This window comes from Schistocerca nitens, chromosome 7 (assembly GCF_023898315.1).
Source record: "Schistocerca nitens isolate TAMUIC-IGC-003100 chromosome 7, iqSchNite1.1, whole genome shotgun sequence".
Classification (NCBI taxonomy): domain Eukaryota; kingdom Metazoa; phylum Arthropoda; class Insecta; order Orthoptera; family Acrididae; genus Schistocerca; species Schistocerca nitens.
The window spans coordinates 334,100,025-334,116,878 of NC_064620.1; the positions used below are offsets into that span (position 1 = coordinate 334,100,025).

At 43.7% G+C, this 16,854-nt stretch overlaps 1 non-coding gene across 1 annotated transcript; it reads right to left on the reverse strand.

Moving 5' to 3' along the window:
- Positions 1 to 16,375: 16,375 nt before the first annotated feature.
- Trnae-uuc (transfer RNA glutamic acid (anticodon UUC)) lies at positions 16,376 to 16,447 on the reverse strand. The gene has a single exon. It is a non-coding gene; the product is annotated as a tRNA-Glu (tRNA).
- Positions 16,448 to 16,854: the final 407 nt, after the last annotated feature.

Sequence of the window (16,854 nt, forward strand, 5' to 3'; positions counted from 1 at the left end):
TCTAACTTTACAATAGCACCATCAGAAAATCTGGAATTTGCACTGTACAATATACAACAAAGTGTGACAATATGGAACGTTACACTAACATTAAATAACATAGTACTTCGTCTACGAGGGGTGTTCAATAATTAGTCCGTAGCTCGTGATGTAATGGCTAACGTTGCTGCCTCTAGATCACGGGTTCCCAGGTTGGATTCCCGGCCAGGCTGGGGATTTTCTCTGCCCAGGGACTGGGAATTTGTGTTGTACTCATCATTTCATCATCATCATCATTCGTGACAGTGGCTCAATTGTACTGCGTAGAAATTGGGACTTCGCACGGGCGCTGATGGCCGCGCAGTTGAGCGCCCCACAAATCCATCATCATCTACTTCTTCAATAGTTAATTAATCCAACACTTCTTTCCTCAGAGAAGGTTGGATTTTTGCAGAATTCCAATACATTGTACTATTCCCCACTCTTCTAGCTACGAAACTCTATTTTTCGCCAATCTCCGTTCAATGCGACGGCCTTACGCCACTTTTCTGGGAGGACATGTGTGTCCACTTGGTACCACTCTACTGGTTGACGTCGGAACCCACGTCTTGCTGCATCAATAACCTCCCCACCATCCTCATACTGATAACCTCGAAGTACATCCTCCACAGGGCCGAACCGAGGAAAGTCGGAAAGTGCAAGATTCAGGCTGTCGTGTGTATGAGGAAAAACAGTCCAATGAAGCTTTCTGAGCTACTCTCGAGTGCGTAGACCTGTGCGACGCCTTGCGTTGTCATCGAGAAGGAGAAGTTCGTTTGCAATTTCTTGGCGACGAAAACTCTGAGCCGGCCAGTGGGGCCGAGCGGTTCAAACAGCCTCATAACTTGCAAGTAATTCTGCACAGATAGAACTTCGCTGCTCTTTATGGTCTTCTGTTAGGTGGCGAGAAACCCAGCTGACGCACACCTTTGAGTACCCCAGCTGGTGGACGAATGTGTCACTACTACCAACACTAGTGTTGGATTACTTACTGCACGTCCCTCGTACAATATGTTAAGTTTTAAACAGAGTAGATGGCTGACTACACAGCTGGCACCAGAGATTAAGTTTGCTCCAACGTCTAAGGGAATGTCTATTCGAAGATAATATAGCATTCTTATTGACGTAAGTTGCTAATTATATGTCAGTCGATTCCAATATACTTCACGAAAAGCCAACATATTTCCACAGCCACACTAACATCAAAACATGGTGAACTACTGCTATTTGGTACGAAATTCATATTGTCAGTAGAAACAGAAATTTGCGTTCCAATCGCCGCTTTTGTACAGCGTGTTCAAAATTTCAGTGCCAAAGGTAACAGGGATGCTGAAAGCGGCAAAAACAAATATATTTCGTAAAGCAACCGTGAGTCACAAACGCATATTGCTGGAGTACTGACTATGCAGGAGGCTGTGTGTTAGTGAGAATAAAACGATGTTAAACGTTTTTCATTACTTCATTTTCGGTTCACTGTCGCATTACAATAAATGTAAAAAATGAGCACCATAAACCCCAGCGCAGTACCGGTATCGACATCCCGCGTTCGCTGGAAAAATGGTGTTGTGTTCTGCACCTGTTTGGCAGCTGCAAGAATTCTTGCAACCAGTTCCGCCTCCGAGTTAGCAGGAGTAGAATACACCTCGGCTTTTGTGTAGGCCCGGAGAAGGAAGTTTAATTGGGTGAGGTCTGGGGAGTTTGCAGGCGAATGTACAGGTCCTCCCCAGCCGGTCCACTGGCTGCCAAAACTATTGTTATTACTGTTCGGACTGGTTCTGCAAAGTCATGCTGAAACTACAGCCTTCTTCTAATGTCCAGGGGTACCTTCACCAATAACGTCGGCAGCTGAACTTCTAAGAACAGTCTGATACTGGCCACCTGAGCCGAACAGACAACATGTAAGGCCCAGCTAAGTAGTCGACCACGAAACAGCCCCACATGTTTACTGCAAAACGCGTCTGATGATCTTGCACAACTGTAATGCGTAGGTTTTCATCTAACTATGTATGGGAAGAGTGACTATTGTAAATGCTTTCCCGAGTTAATTAAGACTCGTTTGTAGACACAACCACTTCAGGAAAACGAGGGTTTTCATTGGTCTGTTGCAGGAATCAAAATGAAAATTTGTGGTAAGGACTATGGGACCAAACTGCTGAGGTCATCGGTCCCTAGGTTTACGTATTACTTAATCTAACTTAAACTAACTTACGCTAAGGACGACACACACACCCATGCCCGAGGGAGAACTCGAACCTCCGACGGGGGGAGCCGCGCGAACCGTGACAAGACGCCCTAGACCGAACGGCTACCAGGCGCGGCCAGGAATCAACGTACATACTCCAGAAGCGGTGGATTGTCATCTGGTCCCATGGTCTCTACTCTCAGGACGATAGGGATGAAACAGCTGTTCACGCAACACATGCCATAATAAACTATGGTGAAGAACGAGCACGGCAGCAACTGTTCTTGTACTTGACTCTGGTTTGTTCTCAAAGGGTAACAGTACTTTTTCCTCAACGTTAGATGTACTCACCATCAGTGGTCTGTTCGAGTTAGCCCTGATTACCATCGATGTACCGGTATTTACCAGTCGAGCGTGGATTGCAGTAAATCTACCATAATGTGAACATCTGCGGACAGGGAGATGATCGCAGTAAATTCTCTGGGCTCTTCGACTATCGCCTTCAGCCGCACCGTAAACAAAGTGCTTGTCCCGCAGTTCTCCCACTGTGTAGCACTCCATGTTGCGACTGCGTCTGTCATGCTGGCACTAGTGTCACCCGATGTTTACTGACTCTGTGTCGAAGAGCGTGACGCCACAAACCAGCTTCTGGTATAACGTCAGACACAACGACATTTATATACTCCGCTCGTGTACTACCAGCTCACGATCAGTGCTCATGCAGTACCGTTTCCGACACATGGTTGATTTACGAATTGTATTTGTTTTTGTCTCCTTTATCATACCTGTTAGTTTGGACAAAGAATTTTTGAGTACCGTGTACACATGCACTGGACAAAGTTTCATTGTGCTGTAGTATGTGTCAAAATACATAATCAAAAATACATCTTTAAAAATATCTTCACAAATATATCACCAAAAATATACATTCAAAAAAAGTTGTTTTTTTTTTTTTTTAGGATAATATAGCAGGCAGCTGAGGTTTTGTCTTGAATGCTTACCTACAGCACTTCTTCGAATAACTGGAAGAATCCGTGCAAGTTAAATTCATTTTGTTCACTAAATAAACTGTTGATTTTCTTCTTTTCGATGAAAATTTCTAATTCTTCCAAGACGACTAGTAAAGGTTCTTTATTTTCATGCTGTCTTGAATCTCACCTGAAGTAAGGTAAATTGTTTTCAAACGGTTACCCAATGCTGTACGATTGGAATTTAAATCACAGTGTTCTTTATAAGTTATTTTAAACCCTCTTCCTGTTTGGTCAGTATACGTGCTCTGACAGTTTTGACAATTTATTTTATATACCCCTGAATTACTGTATTTATCATTACGTACGTTCTCTTTGTGTTTTAATTGATGTTTAAGGGTGTTACTTGTCCGAAATGCAACGTTAACTTTTCGTCTTGGGAAAAATTTTGTAGCACTGTCTCTTATAGGACCTTTATATCTAAGTGTAATATACCGTGTATTTTCTACTGAACTGCATATATCATTGTTTTTTGTTCGTTTAATAGTTTTATGTATAGTATGATACAACTACATCACATTATGTCTGCTATCTGTTTGATTATCTTAAATTCTATTGCTCTTTGCCGCGCGGGATTAGCCGAGCGGTCTCACACGCTGCAGTCATGGACTGTGAGGCTGGTCCCGGCGGAAGTTCGAGGCCTCCCTCGAGCATGGGCGTGTGGGTTTATCCTTAGGATAATTGAGGTTAAGTAGTGTGTAAGCTTAGGGACTGATGACCTTATCAGTTAGTTCCCATAAGATTTCACACACATTTGAACATTTTTCTATTGCTCTTTCTTCGTTAGGGAGTAGTAACTGTAATATTCTGTGTAAAACTCAATAAAAAATACGCTTTTTTGCGAATGGTTGGATGATTTTAATTATTCACAATAATTATTCCCGAATGTGTTACCTTTCTGTAGACTTTAAAAATATGTTTCCCATTCGATATGCTAACTCACCACTCGAGGAAATTAATGCTAAGATCAGCTTCATGTTAAATTGTGAATGTAATTTTTGGATGCTTTTGATTATTTTTGTCTGTTATGTAATTTTAATCTTGTTTGACTATACTGTCATCAACATAGCGGTGATAGTACAGTACTTTATTTTCTATATCGGGGAATATGTCCAAAAATCTAATTTCGAAGCCGTCAAGGAAATACCTGACAAGATGCTTGATAAACTGTTACCTATCGCTAAATCGTCCATTTCGTAGTTTTTTCTTATAAAGGTAAATAACGTGGAATGAAGGCTAAATTTCAAGAAGTCTAACAGCTCAACAATCTCACTTACTTATTGTCATATTTTTTAGGCTTGAGCAAATTACGTTTAATTATTTCCAGTGTCTCATCAACCGGTATATTCCTAAAGATATTTGTAACATCTCAAGAGGTCAAAATTGCATCATCTGAAATATCCATATTTACTACAGTGTTAGCAAACTGGATGCTACTTTTAATTCTGGAAGCCTTACCGAATCACACATCTACAAAGGATCTACTTGGCTAGCTGCTCTCATATTAGTTGTAAGAGATTCACACGATACCGTTATAGTCTTTCAGGGCCTCACAGACAAACTTTAAGGGACTGAAAGCATGTCATGCACAGACGAACACCTTTTTGTGGGCTAGCGTATCATGATCTACACTCCTGGAAATTGAAATAAGAACACCGTGAATTCATTGTCCCAGGAAGGGGAAACTTTATTGACACATTCCTGGGGTCAGATACATCACATGATCACACTGACAGAAACACAGGCACATAGACACAGGCAACAGAGCATGCACAATGTCGGCACTAGTACAGTGTATATCCACCTTTCGCAGCAATGCAGGCTGCTATTCTCCCATGGAGACGATCGTAGAGATGCTGGATGTAGTCCTGTGGAACGGCTTGCCATGCCATTTCCACCTGGCGCCTCAGTTGGACCAGCGTTCGTGCTGGACGTGCAGACCGCGTGAGACGACGCTTCATCCAGTCCCAAACATGCTCAATGGGGGACAGATCCGGAGATCTTGCTGGCCAGGGTAGTTGACTTACACCTTCTAGAGCACGTTGGGTGGCACGGGATACATGCGGACGTGCATTGTCCTGTTGGAACAGCAAGTTCCCTTGCCGGTCTAGGAATGGTAGAACGATGGGTTCGATGACGGTTTGGATGTACCGTGCACTATTCAGTGTCCCCTCGACGATCACCAGTGGTGTACGGCCAGTGTAGGAGATCGCTCCCCACACCATGATGCCGGGTGTTGGCCCTGTGTGCCTCGGTCGTATGCAGTCCTGATTGTGGCGCTCACCTGCACGGCGCCAAACACGCATACGACCATCATTGGCACCAAGGCAGAAGCGACTCTCATCGCTGAAGACGACACGTCTCCATTCGTCCCTCCTTTCACGCCTGTCGCGACACCACTGGAGGCGGGCTGCACGATGTTGGGGCGTGAGCGGAAGACGGCCTAACGGTGTGCGGGACCGTAGCCCAGCTTCATGGAGACGGTTGCGAATGGTCCTCGCCGATACCCCAGGAGCAACAGTGTCCCTAATTTGCTGGGAAGTGGCGGTGCGGTCCCCTACGGCACTGCGTAGGATCCTACGGTCTTGGCGTGCATCCGTGCGTCGCTGCGGTCCGGTCCCAGGTCGACGGGCACGTGCACCTTCCGCCGACCACTGGCGACAACATCGATGTACTGTGGAGACCTCACGCCCCACGTGTTGAGCAATTCGGCGGTACGTCCACCCGGCCTCCCGCATGCCCACTATACGCCCTCGCTCAAAGTCCGTCAACTGCACATACGGTTCACGTCCACGCTGTCGCGGCATGCTATCAGTGTTAAAGACTGCGATGGAGCTCCGTATGCCACGGCAAACTGGCTGACACTGACGGCGGCGGTGCACAAATGCTGCGCAGCTAGCGCCATTCGACGGCCAACACCGCGGTTCCTGGTGTGTCCGCTGTGCCGTGCGTGTGATCATTGCTTGTACAGCCCTCTCGCAGTGTCCGGAGCAAGTATGGTGGGTCTGACACACCGGTGTCAATGTGTTCTTTTTTCCATTTCCAGGAGTGTAGATCATTACATTTATTTTTTTTGAAGAGTGGCTTCGAGCGTGTGTCTGTCATCGCCGATGTATTGTGCCGACTAAGCCGTATGTTACGCTAGTGCTTTGCTTCAAATGTCGTGTCTGTAGTTAGGTCATTTGCAACTAAGAAGCCGAGCTCATAGACATTCGGCGTATGAAGCTTATCAACGTCATTCTTGATAGAATCTACGGAACTTTGGAATACATATTTGTCAAATATCATCATCATCATCATCATCGCCGTCACCGTCATCGCTGTCATCGTCATCGTCATCGTCATCGTCATCGCAGTCATCGTCTGCCATGGAGTTTTGTTTAACGTCTCCGTAACGCTCTCTCACCAGCTAAACGATGCCGTGATAAGACGGCCTGCTCTTCGTTGGATCTTTGGACCTTCTCTATCTCCTCCATCAGTCCTACCTGATAGGGATCCCATATAGGTCAACAATACTCAAGAATCGGGCGAACAAGGGCCTTAGAAGTAGCTTATAAGGCGGTTGTTCGCCCGATTCTTGAGTATTGTTCATCTGTATGGGATCCTTATCAGGCAGGACTGATGGAGGAGATCGTTTAGCTGGCGAGAGAGTGTTACAGAGACGCTAAACAAACTCCACTGGCAGACAGTACTAGAGAGACGTTGTGCATCACGGAGAGATTTACTACCGAAATTTCGGGACAGCGCTTTTCAGGAGTCAAACAACATATTACTTCCCCCCATATGCATCCCAAGTACATACCACGAGGGGAAAATTCGAGAAATTAGAGCCAATACAGAGGCTTACCGACACTCACTCATCCCACGCACTATTCGCGAGTGGAACAGGGTTGGAGGGATCAGATAATGGTACCGAAAGTACCATCCGCCACACACCAATAGGTGGGCTTGCGGAATATGATGTACATCGTCTTCGCCGTCGTCGTTGCCGTCGTCGCCATCATCATCGTCGCCAGCATCATCGCCCTCATCATGTTCATCATCATCATCATCGCCGACATCATCGCCATCATCGCCATCATAATCATCGCCGACATCATCGCCCTCATCATCTTCATCATCATCATCATCGCCGACATCATCGCCATCATCGACATCATCGCCCTCATCATCATCGCCGACATCATCGCCCTCATCATCTTCATCATCATCATCATCGCTGACATCATCGCCATCATCGCCATCATAATCATCGCCGACATCATCGCCCTCATCATCTTCATCATCATCATCATCGCCTGCCCGCATCTCGTGGTCGTGCGGTAGCGTTCTCGCTTCCAACGCCCGGGTTCCCGGGTTCGATTCCCGGCGGGGTCAGGGATTTTCTCTGCCTCGTGATGGCTGGGTGTTGTGTGCTGTCCTTAGGTTAGTTAGGTTTAAGTAGTTCTAAGTTCTAGGGGACTTATGACCACAGCAGTTGAGTCCCATAGTGCTCAGAGCCAGCCACCATCATCGCCGACATCATCGCCCTCATCATCATCAACGCCATCATCGTCTTTGTTTCAAGGATTAGGCTATTGCCTGTTCCGAACAAAATCACTACCATCTTCTCTGAGTTCTTTCCGTACCTCTTTTCCCAATCAGCTGCTAGTTACGGATCTCCTGGGAAATTCTGTGTCCTGGACTTCTGATGAGGTATTGTCTCCAGTTTTCAAGATATTTTTGAAATTTTTCTTTTATGTTGAAAATACTTAATACTGTTTTAGCATCTTCATTTCCGATCAAGTCTCTCTTTCTACAGCCCTTCGTCCTCCTTAGGAATCCCTTATCCGGTAGAATTTTCTTTGTTTCTTTGCTTTTTTATGGTGGTAACCCAGCTTTCGCTTCCATGGGACTAATAATATCTTACAGCACAGCTTATATAAGAGATCTGAGAGATTCGTACGGAAGCTTAATTATCTACAACGTATGACATTATTTTAATTTTATAACTAGAAACTTTTAAACTGTATTTCTTGCATATTTCGTTCAGTTCGTATACTGGTCTCTGGAGATCATCTTCAGTCCTTTTGATTTATGACGATATCATCTGCAACCAGAAGCACTTTAACGTGTTCCTCATTCACTAGTTAAATTTCTTTGTTTACTTTACATATCCATTAACGAATATGAATTCAATGTAAATATTAAAAAGGATTGGGGTTAGTTCCCACCGTTGTCTTACACTCTGGTTAATAATTATTTCTTCTTATTGATTTCTACTTGTATTTGTTACAAAGTGTGTATTTTTGTAAGTACTTTTGTCAAATACAAATATGTTTTTATGATTCTGCCTTGCGTAACAACACTGAGTTGCAACATTTCACACACAAAGATCTTTTTTTTTTTTTTTTTTTTCGTCCGGCGTGTTGAACATGATGGTTCAGGATATCCGAAAATGTAGCAACTGTAGCAAAAAAAAAAAAAAGAAAATAACAGCAGCAGTTATTTTCTAACACTTCGACCGTTTTCAGTCATCGGAGCCATTTTCAAGTGATTATGTGCATAGCGTCGTGGAGGTACACATGTGCAGGAGAGTACTGTTTGTCTACAGCAGCTATAAGGAATATACACTGAAGCACCAAAGAAACTAGTATACGCACGCGTATTCAAATACAGAGATATGTAAACAGGCGGAATATGGCGCTGCGTTCGGCAACGCCTGCATAATTGGAAATTAGTGGTAAGTTCTCACGGGACCAAACTGCTGAGGTCATCGGTCCGGTCTTAAGGGACCAAACTGCTGAGGTCATCGGTCCCTAAGCTTGCACACTATTTAATCTAACCCAAACTAACTTACTATAAGGACGACACACACACCCATGCCCGAGGGAGGACTCAAACCTCTGCCCGGGGGGGGGGGGGGAGGGGGAGAGCCGCACGGACCGTGACAAAACGTCATATACCGCGCACGGCTATCCCGCGCGGCCGCCTACGTAAGACAACAAGTGTCTGGCGCAGTTGTTAGATCGGTTACTGCTTCTAAAATGGCTGGTTATGAAGATTTAAGTGAGTTTGAACGTGGTGTCAAAGTCGGCGCTCGAGCATCGCGAGGTAGCGATGAACTGGGGATTTTCCCATACGACCATTTCACGAGTGTACTGTGAACATCAGGAATCGGGTAAAACATCAGATCTCCGACATCGCTGCGGCCGTAAAAAGATCCTGCAAGAACGGGACCATCGACGACTGAAGAGAATCATTCAACGTGACAGAAGTGCAGCCCTTCCGGGAATTGCTGCAGATTTCAGTGGTGCGCCATCAACAAGTTTCAGGGTATGAACCATTTAACGAAACATCATAGATATGGGCTTTCGGAGCCGAAGGCCCACTCGTGTACCCTTGATGACTGCACGACACAAAGCTTTAAGCTTCGCCTGGGCCCGTCAACACCGAAATTTGACTGTTGATGACTGGAAACATGTTGCCTGGTCGGACGAGTCTCGTTTAAAATTGTATCGAGCGGATGAACGTGTCGGATATGGAGACAACTTCATGAATCCATGGACCCTGCATGTCAGCAGGGAACTGTTCAAACTGGTACAGGTTCTGTAATGGTATGAGGCGTGTGCGGTTGGAGTGATATGGGACCCATGATACGTCTAGGTACGATTCTGACAGTTGACACGTATGTAAGCATCCTGTCTGATTACCTGCATCCATTGATGTTCATTGTGCATTCCGACTGACTTGGGCAATTCCAGCAGGACAATACGACACACCACACGTCCAGAATTGGTACAGAGTGGCTACAGGAACACTCTTCTGAGTTTAAATACTTCCGCTGGCCACCAGGCTTCCACACATGAACATTATTGAGCATATCTGGGATGCCTTGCAACGTACTGTTCGCAAGAGATCTCCACCCCCTCGTATTCTTACGGATTTATGGACAACCCTGCAGTATTCACGGTGTCAGTCCCTCCAGACGTTAGTCGAGTTCATGCCACGTCGTCTTGCGACACTTATGCATGTTCGCGGGGGCCATACACGATATTAGGCAGGTGTACCAGTTTATTTGACTGTTCAGTGCATATCATGAGACACGATATTAGGCAGGTGTACCAGTTTATTTGACTGTTCAGTGCATATCATGAGACACGATATTAGGCAGGTGTACCAGTTTATTTGACTGTTCAGTGCATATCATGAGACACGATATTAGGCAGGTGTACCAGTTTATTTGACTGTTCAGTGCATATCATGAGACGAGGTGTTGTAAGTAGAAATTATAGAACACTGTTGCTGCTGATCTGCTACTTCCCGCCTGTTGTATTCAAAACTGGAAGGTCGAACCCTTTCAGACCTTTAGTTTTGTAAAAGACAGAGATAGATCCTCATTTATAATACTGGTATGGATAAAATTTAAATTATGATATATTTTTTCCTCTAACGCGATTTTGAAGAAAAAAAGCATGTATGTTGCTAGAGGCAACGCTCAAGTTACCTGTGAAAACCCAATGAGATTTAGTCCAGTAGTTTCGGAGATTACCGTGTTAAAAAGAAAAAATGACAGTCCCAACTGTTTTACTGCTTTATTATTAGAATAGATTATTGACGCGTTGCGGACACAGCCCAATCATCAAAACGTCTGCCAGTCAGATATACTGAGCTATAACCAGTACTGTAACTGACGAAAGTCATTAAAAGTAAACACACAAAAGGTATTACAAAGAGTATTCAGGAAGTAAAGATACTAAAAAGAAAAGTATTCATAGAACGTATAGGCACAAGCGTCAGTCCTCGGCATCAGTAATCGACTGACCATCATAAAAACTGTGTGGTGGGTAAGAAAGGAAACTGAGATGAGGAGAGATGGTGCCACTACACCGAACTTCGTTACTTAGTGGCTCAGTAGCCAATGTATGCAATGACAAGTGGTACAAGTTCTTGTGAAGCAAACTGAATTAATGACTGCTAAATTTAAATGGCTATTTATAAATTATGTGAGTTATTATCGAAACGTTAATTTTCCCTAATGGTCGATTAATCTGTGTTTAATTATAGGTGTGATTGGAGAGTGTAGTGCCCGTGCATTACTTTTTATAATATATTAAAAATACTTATACTCTTTGTTTCTTAAAACTCTTTAGAGTAAAACAGGTGCAAGTCCAAAAACTTCTAATGTATTGTGCTAAATGTTAAAGATTTTTTCATACAACGCATATGATATACATAGTTTCCATTTTTTCATTTCTCAAATTTTTTTGTGAAATTCACCTTGATACAAAGGGTACAGAAGAGGTACTGACGGGGGACGAATGTTGTGCCTCATAAAATCCGCTCCTGTAAACTCAAGATTGCGATTCAGTGAATAGCTCAACGACATTGTTATATGATTTTCTTTACTCTTTCTGGTATTCATCCGCTGTACAGTCCTTACTAGCTTTATGCGTTGCTATGCATCCATGATTTCAACTGAAAGAAAGTTTTCTGTTTTCATTTCCCCTACGGAAAACTTTCTGATGCCCTGCTTCATGCTTCCATCCTGTCTTGGGGAACAAATACGTTCAAGTGTTTCTTTGCTTCTTCAGAGAGACAAAAGATTTACCAGATTCCGTATATATGTGACCAGGTTCAAGGACCTTCTGAACTATTATATCAATGTGCTGATTTTTCCTCAAGGTGTGCGAGCGATACTTCAAAATATCCCCTGTTTAAACATGCATTAAATATTACTGTAAGTTCTCTTAAAAGCATACACGTTCGGATATTGCTGTACTTTGAATAAATTCATATAAAATATAACATCCCCCTGTATCCTCCCCCCTCCCCCCTCCAAAAAACTGAACCCCTGTATACGCTTCTGTAAATAACGGGCGAGCACAGACTAAGCGTAATCTTTGAATACCATTAAAATTTCAATGAAGAAACCGCTGCAGTAACTGAATACCAAGTGCGAAATCGGGTGGCCCTTGCTCCGTGACTTTCTGAAATTAGTAGTCTGTATGTGCAAGTTGCACTTCTTCGCCTGCCGGAGTGCTCGAGCCGTTCTAGACGCTACAGTCTGGAACCGCGCGACCGCTACGGTCGCAGGTTCGAATCCTGCCTCAGGCATGGATGTGTGTGATGTCCTTAGGTTAGTTAGGTTTAAGTAGTTCTAGGTTCTAGGGGACTGATGACCTCAGAAGTTAGGTCCCATAGTGCTCAGAGCCATTTGAACCATTTCTTTGCACTTCTGCAAAACCTTCCAAACGGTTACCTGACAACGCCAATATCACGTGCAGTAGCACTCCTTCCATTCTTAAGAGTGCTACTAAACATCTCTATATCAGCATCTTCTTAATAATGGTTTTCTCAAATTACGCCCCCTCCCGCCCACATGGTCGGGAAGAAGATTCCCACATGTGTCGAAGGCCGCGATAAAATTCCATGAAGGTACAGTGGTGTTGATTCACCCATAAGGAAAGCGATCTTCTTCAGTAAAAGAGTTTAAATTGCCCCTCACCTTAACGGAGCACATAATCGTGTTGATAAGACTCAAAAATTTGTGTAACGTATTTCATCCAGATCCTCCCCTCAGAATAACTAATAAGTCATACTGGAAGGCTACAAGTAGAACAACTAAATACCATTAGCCAAGGATGTCGTCAGGAGTGTTTCAGGGAAGGGTGATAGTACTGCTGTAGCACATAAACTATCTGACACATAGGGTGAGCAGCAATCTGCAGTTGTTAACGGATGACACTGTTGTGTACGGGAATGTGTCGCCATTGACTGATTATGGGAGGATGCAGTACGAGAAAGAGAATTTCATTTTGGTATGACTAATGGCAGTTAGCTCTAAATAAAGAAAAATGCAGGTTAATGCAGTTGAGTAGGGAAAAACAATACTTTGATCTTCGAATACAGTACTAGTGGTGTGCAGCTTGACAGAGTGAAGTAGGTTGATTATTTGGGGGTAATTTTTTGCAAACCGACTTGAAATGAAATGAGCACATAAGGACAGTAGTAGAGAAGACAAATGGTCAGTGAGCTGTGATCTGGGTAGCGTCGGTGCTGTTGTAGGTTTCCATCACCTGCTGGAGGCCAAACTATATCGTTTAGTTGACATGGATGCGGTTATTTGTCTTCTTCTTGTGTTGACTGGCGCCACTTGGTTTCACAAGCGTTGCCTGTCTGCTAGTGACAGCAGCGGCGTTATCGATATGTAGTAACTGTGGCCCTACCTTTGGGGTGACGTCGTTGTTCTTCCGTATCGTGTGAGTGTGCAGTTCGTTTGGGGACGCAGGAGGAGCCAGGTCCGCACAGTGCGAGAACACGCCGGGACTGCTGGTGGCGTGCATGGACTGCCGGATCAAAGGACTGTGCTCACGAGTGCCCGTCGAAACCGGATCCTGCACGTTTTAAGTAGAGTACATTTCAATTCGAATAGACAAACCTCCACCATTGTGAAATCTAGCGATTTTCCAGTGACTTGGGTTCGTGTTGCTGCTCATAGTGTCGCCAATGCAATGGGCAGCGAGTGGAGTGCTTGGGGAAGGCGGATCTGATTAGCTTTCCTGGGCTTCTAATTACTATTTACCACCTTCAGCTTGTTACTACTGTTAAGTTCAACCAGCGGTATTTTCCTACCTGGTGTCCGCTAACGCCCTAGTTACATGCCCTGGGGATTAGTGCTGTTAGAGCTGTAAATAAATAGTTGCCACAATTCAAGTTCCAACCCTCGTATATGATTCCATTAAAAAAATAAATAAAAAAAAAGATTACTTGCTTCAAAATCTCCGTTGATACCAGCTCTAAAAACATTAACCAAACAAAACAGTATGTGTCCCTCGACGCTCCAACAATTGCCAAAAATAGCGTTTTCATATGTGTAACCGTACACGAAATAAAAGGGGAGTTACGTCTTACGTGACTCACTCTGTATATGTATTTTATGTCCCTCCAAATGTTTATTAATCATGTAAAAATTTGAAGTAAATCGCTCAAGAACTCTTCCAGTTTGTGCTACGTATACCCTCTATATTATGACAACAGGGTGACAATTATTGAACTATATGAAATAAAATCGTTAAAACTTCTGAACGGCTTGCGTTCGGACGTTCAAACTGCACGGTTAGCCGCGGGGCATGATGGGAATTAATATGCGCATGCACACGCGCCTTGTTGTAGTCGGACATACGGACTTAGGATGGGTTCGTCAAGAAGCAAAATTGGCGCGTTTGAGGGACTGAGAATCTGCATTTCGCGATCGAGAAATCTCTTCGTCCCCAACAGGTGTGGTGCGCAATGGCCAGTCACGGAAAAATCAATTCCTTGATAGCACGGTGACCACCGAACGGTACGTGAAGGTTTTGGAAGATGATTTCATCCCCATTATCCAAAGTGATCCTGATTTCGACAAGATGTGGTTCATGCAAGACGGAGCTCGACCCCATCGAAGCAGGACAGTGATGTCCCCGAGGAGCAGTGGAGGGACCGCATCCTGGCTCTGGGGTACTCAGAGGCCGCTGGCATGGTCTTCGATTGGCCGCCATATTCTCCGGATCTGAATACATGCAACTCGTTTTTGTGGGGCTATATTAAAGACAAGGTGTACAGCAATAACCCCAAAACCATTGCTGAGCAGAAAACAGCTATTCACGAGGTCACCGACAGCGAGTCGTGCAGAATTTCGGTATTCATCTGCGCCACATCATCGCCAATGATGGCAGGCATATCGAACATGTCATAACCTAAATCCGAATACCCGTCGTGACGTTAACATGTTGAATGAAGTGTATGAACGCCGAAGTTTGTAACTAATTTATGTTTCCTTCATATAGTTCAATAACTGTTAACCCTGTATATGCTTACGTATGTAATATGTATTAATGTAATACATAGCCCGTGTCTGTTTAAACGTTTGAGTATCATGTAAATATTAGACATACGTGGCTCAAGAACTTCAATAATTTTGCTAACTAAATTCCCGTTTAAACTTTTTTTAAATATATTTATAAATTGTATATACAAAAAAATAGAAAGTAGAATTTTATGACTCATCGTGGACGTAAAATAACGGCGGCATTTCACAATATAAATAGCATTATTAGAATTAGCTGGTTGTATTCTTCTTGCAACAATAACTTGTATTTTGTGCACAGCAACAGTCTGAATATCAGATTTCCACAAAATTGCACTTACTTGCGTGTTCAATCTTCAAGCCTGTCTCCCTTTCGGGCAAACAGTATGTTGCAGTAATAGATCTGAAAATGATCCGCTCATTAGATAGATATGCTTTAGAATATGTCGTTAAAATAAAACTACATGTTTACAAAAAAATAAGAGGTAAATGCATGATTCTTGCACAGATTGTGAGTTAAATGATCCTCAAGTACGTGAAGTAATTTAAAAAATCTGAGACAAATTTTCATTTAAAAGTTAGCAGAAAACTAGTAAAAAACATTGAAATGTATGCACACTGAAAAGCATTAAGCTAATTCTTAGGCTACTGTAACCAAACATCATTACACACAAAGCAGTTTACAACACCTATTTGCACAGATCACCTTACTTTTACTTGTGTAAAAGTCAGATTTTACGTAACATGTTATTTGTTATTTTTAGAAATATGTAGATTAGTTGGTTCTACGTAGTATTTCGTTACTGAACGAAAAGAAGTTTGCCACTGATCCGCCAATCAGGTTCCTCTTATTGGGGGCCTCATTAGTGGCTAAACTTGTTGAGTTGCCGGCAATTTAGGGCTGAATATGTGTGGTATGCGATCACTACAGCAAGATTTGTTTACATTTACGGTTTCGTTATAAGCCCCTTACGGCATAATTTAATTTTTCTTTTTTTTTTTTTAAGTAATTATATTGCCAGTCCATAAGTCGACTAAAAGGAGGGATTGGTTGACAGGGTACGTTTTGAGATATCAAGAGATCACCAACATAGTATTGCAGGGGAGTGTTAGAGTAGGGAGGGGGGCGGGGGAATAAAAATTGTAGAGGAAGACCAAGAGGTGGACACATTAAGCAGATTCGAAAGTATATATAGGTTGCAGTAGTTATTTGGACGTGATGAGGCTTGAACAGGATAGACTGGCGTGGAGAACTACATGAAACAAATCTTTGGGCTGACGACCACAACACCATTACCAAGGAAACCAAATTAAAAATAATGCGATGGCCGGGAATCGAACCCGGATCAACTGCTTGAAAGGCAACTATGCTGACCATTACACCACCATCGCCCGTTGCAAAGAAGCGTCTGCTTGCCTGAAATCCAGCGTGCGCGGCATTTCGTCCCTTTCACTGGCTTCGGACCATGCGCCACGAAACATGTCGGCGAGAGTTCGTGAAGAGTCACAGCGACAGCAGACACGTGTTACCAGGTCCCTGACGTGCTGTTACGGCTCCACAGACCCGATGTCTGACGGGACGAACCGAGGCTATACGAGATAGCAGACGAAAAACATGCGTTGCTCAGTGGCGTGCTGTTTGGCGCCTAGTAGTCCAAAAAAAAAAGGTCCAGGTAGTTTGTTTTGTATGTATCAAGCGTGTAATTTTCGCCCGTGAATTTTTCGTGGTGTAGTTAACCCTAAATCACTATACCCAAGTAAAATTTGCGATTGCAGTATTTTACAAGACAGGACATTAT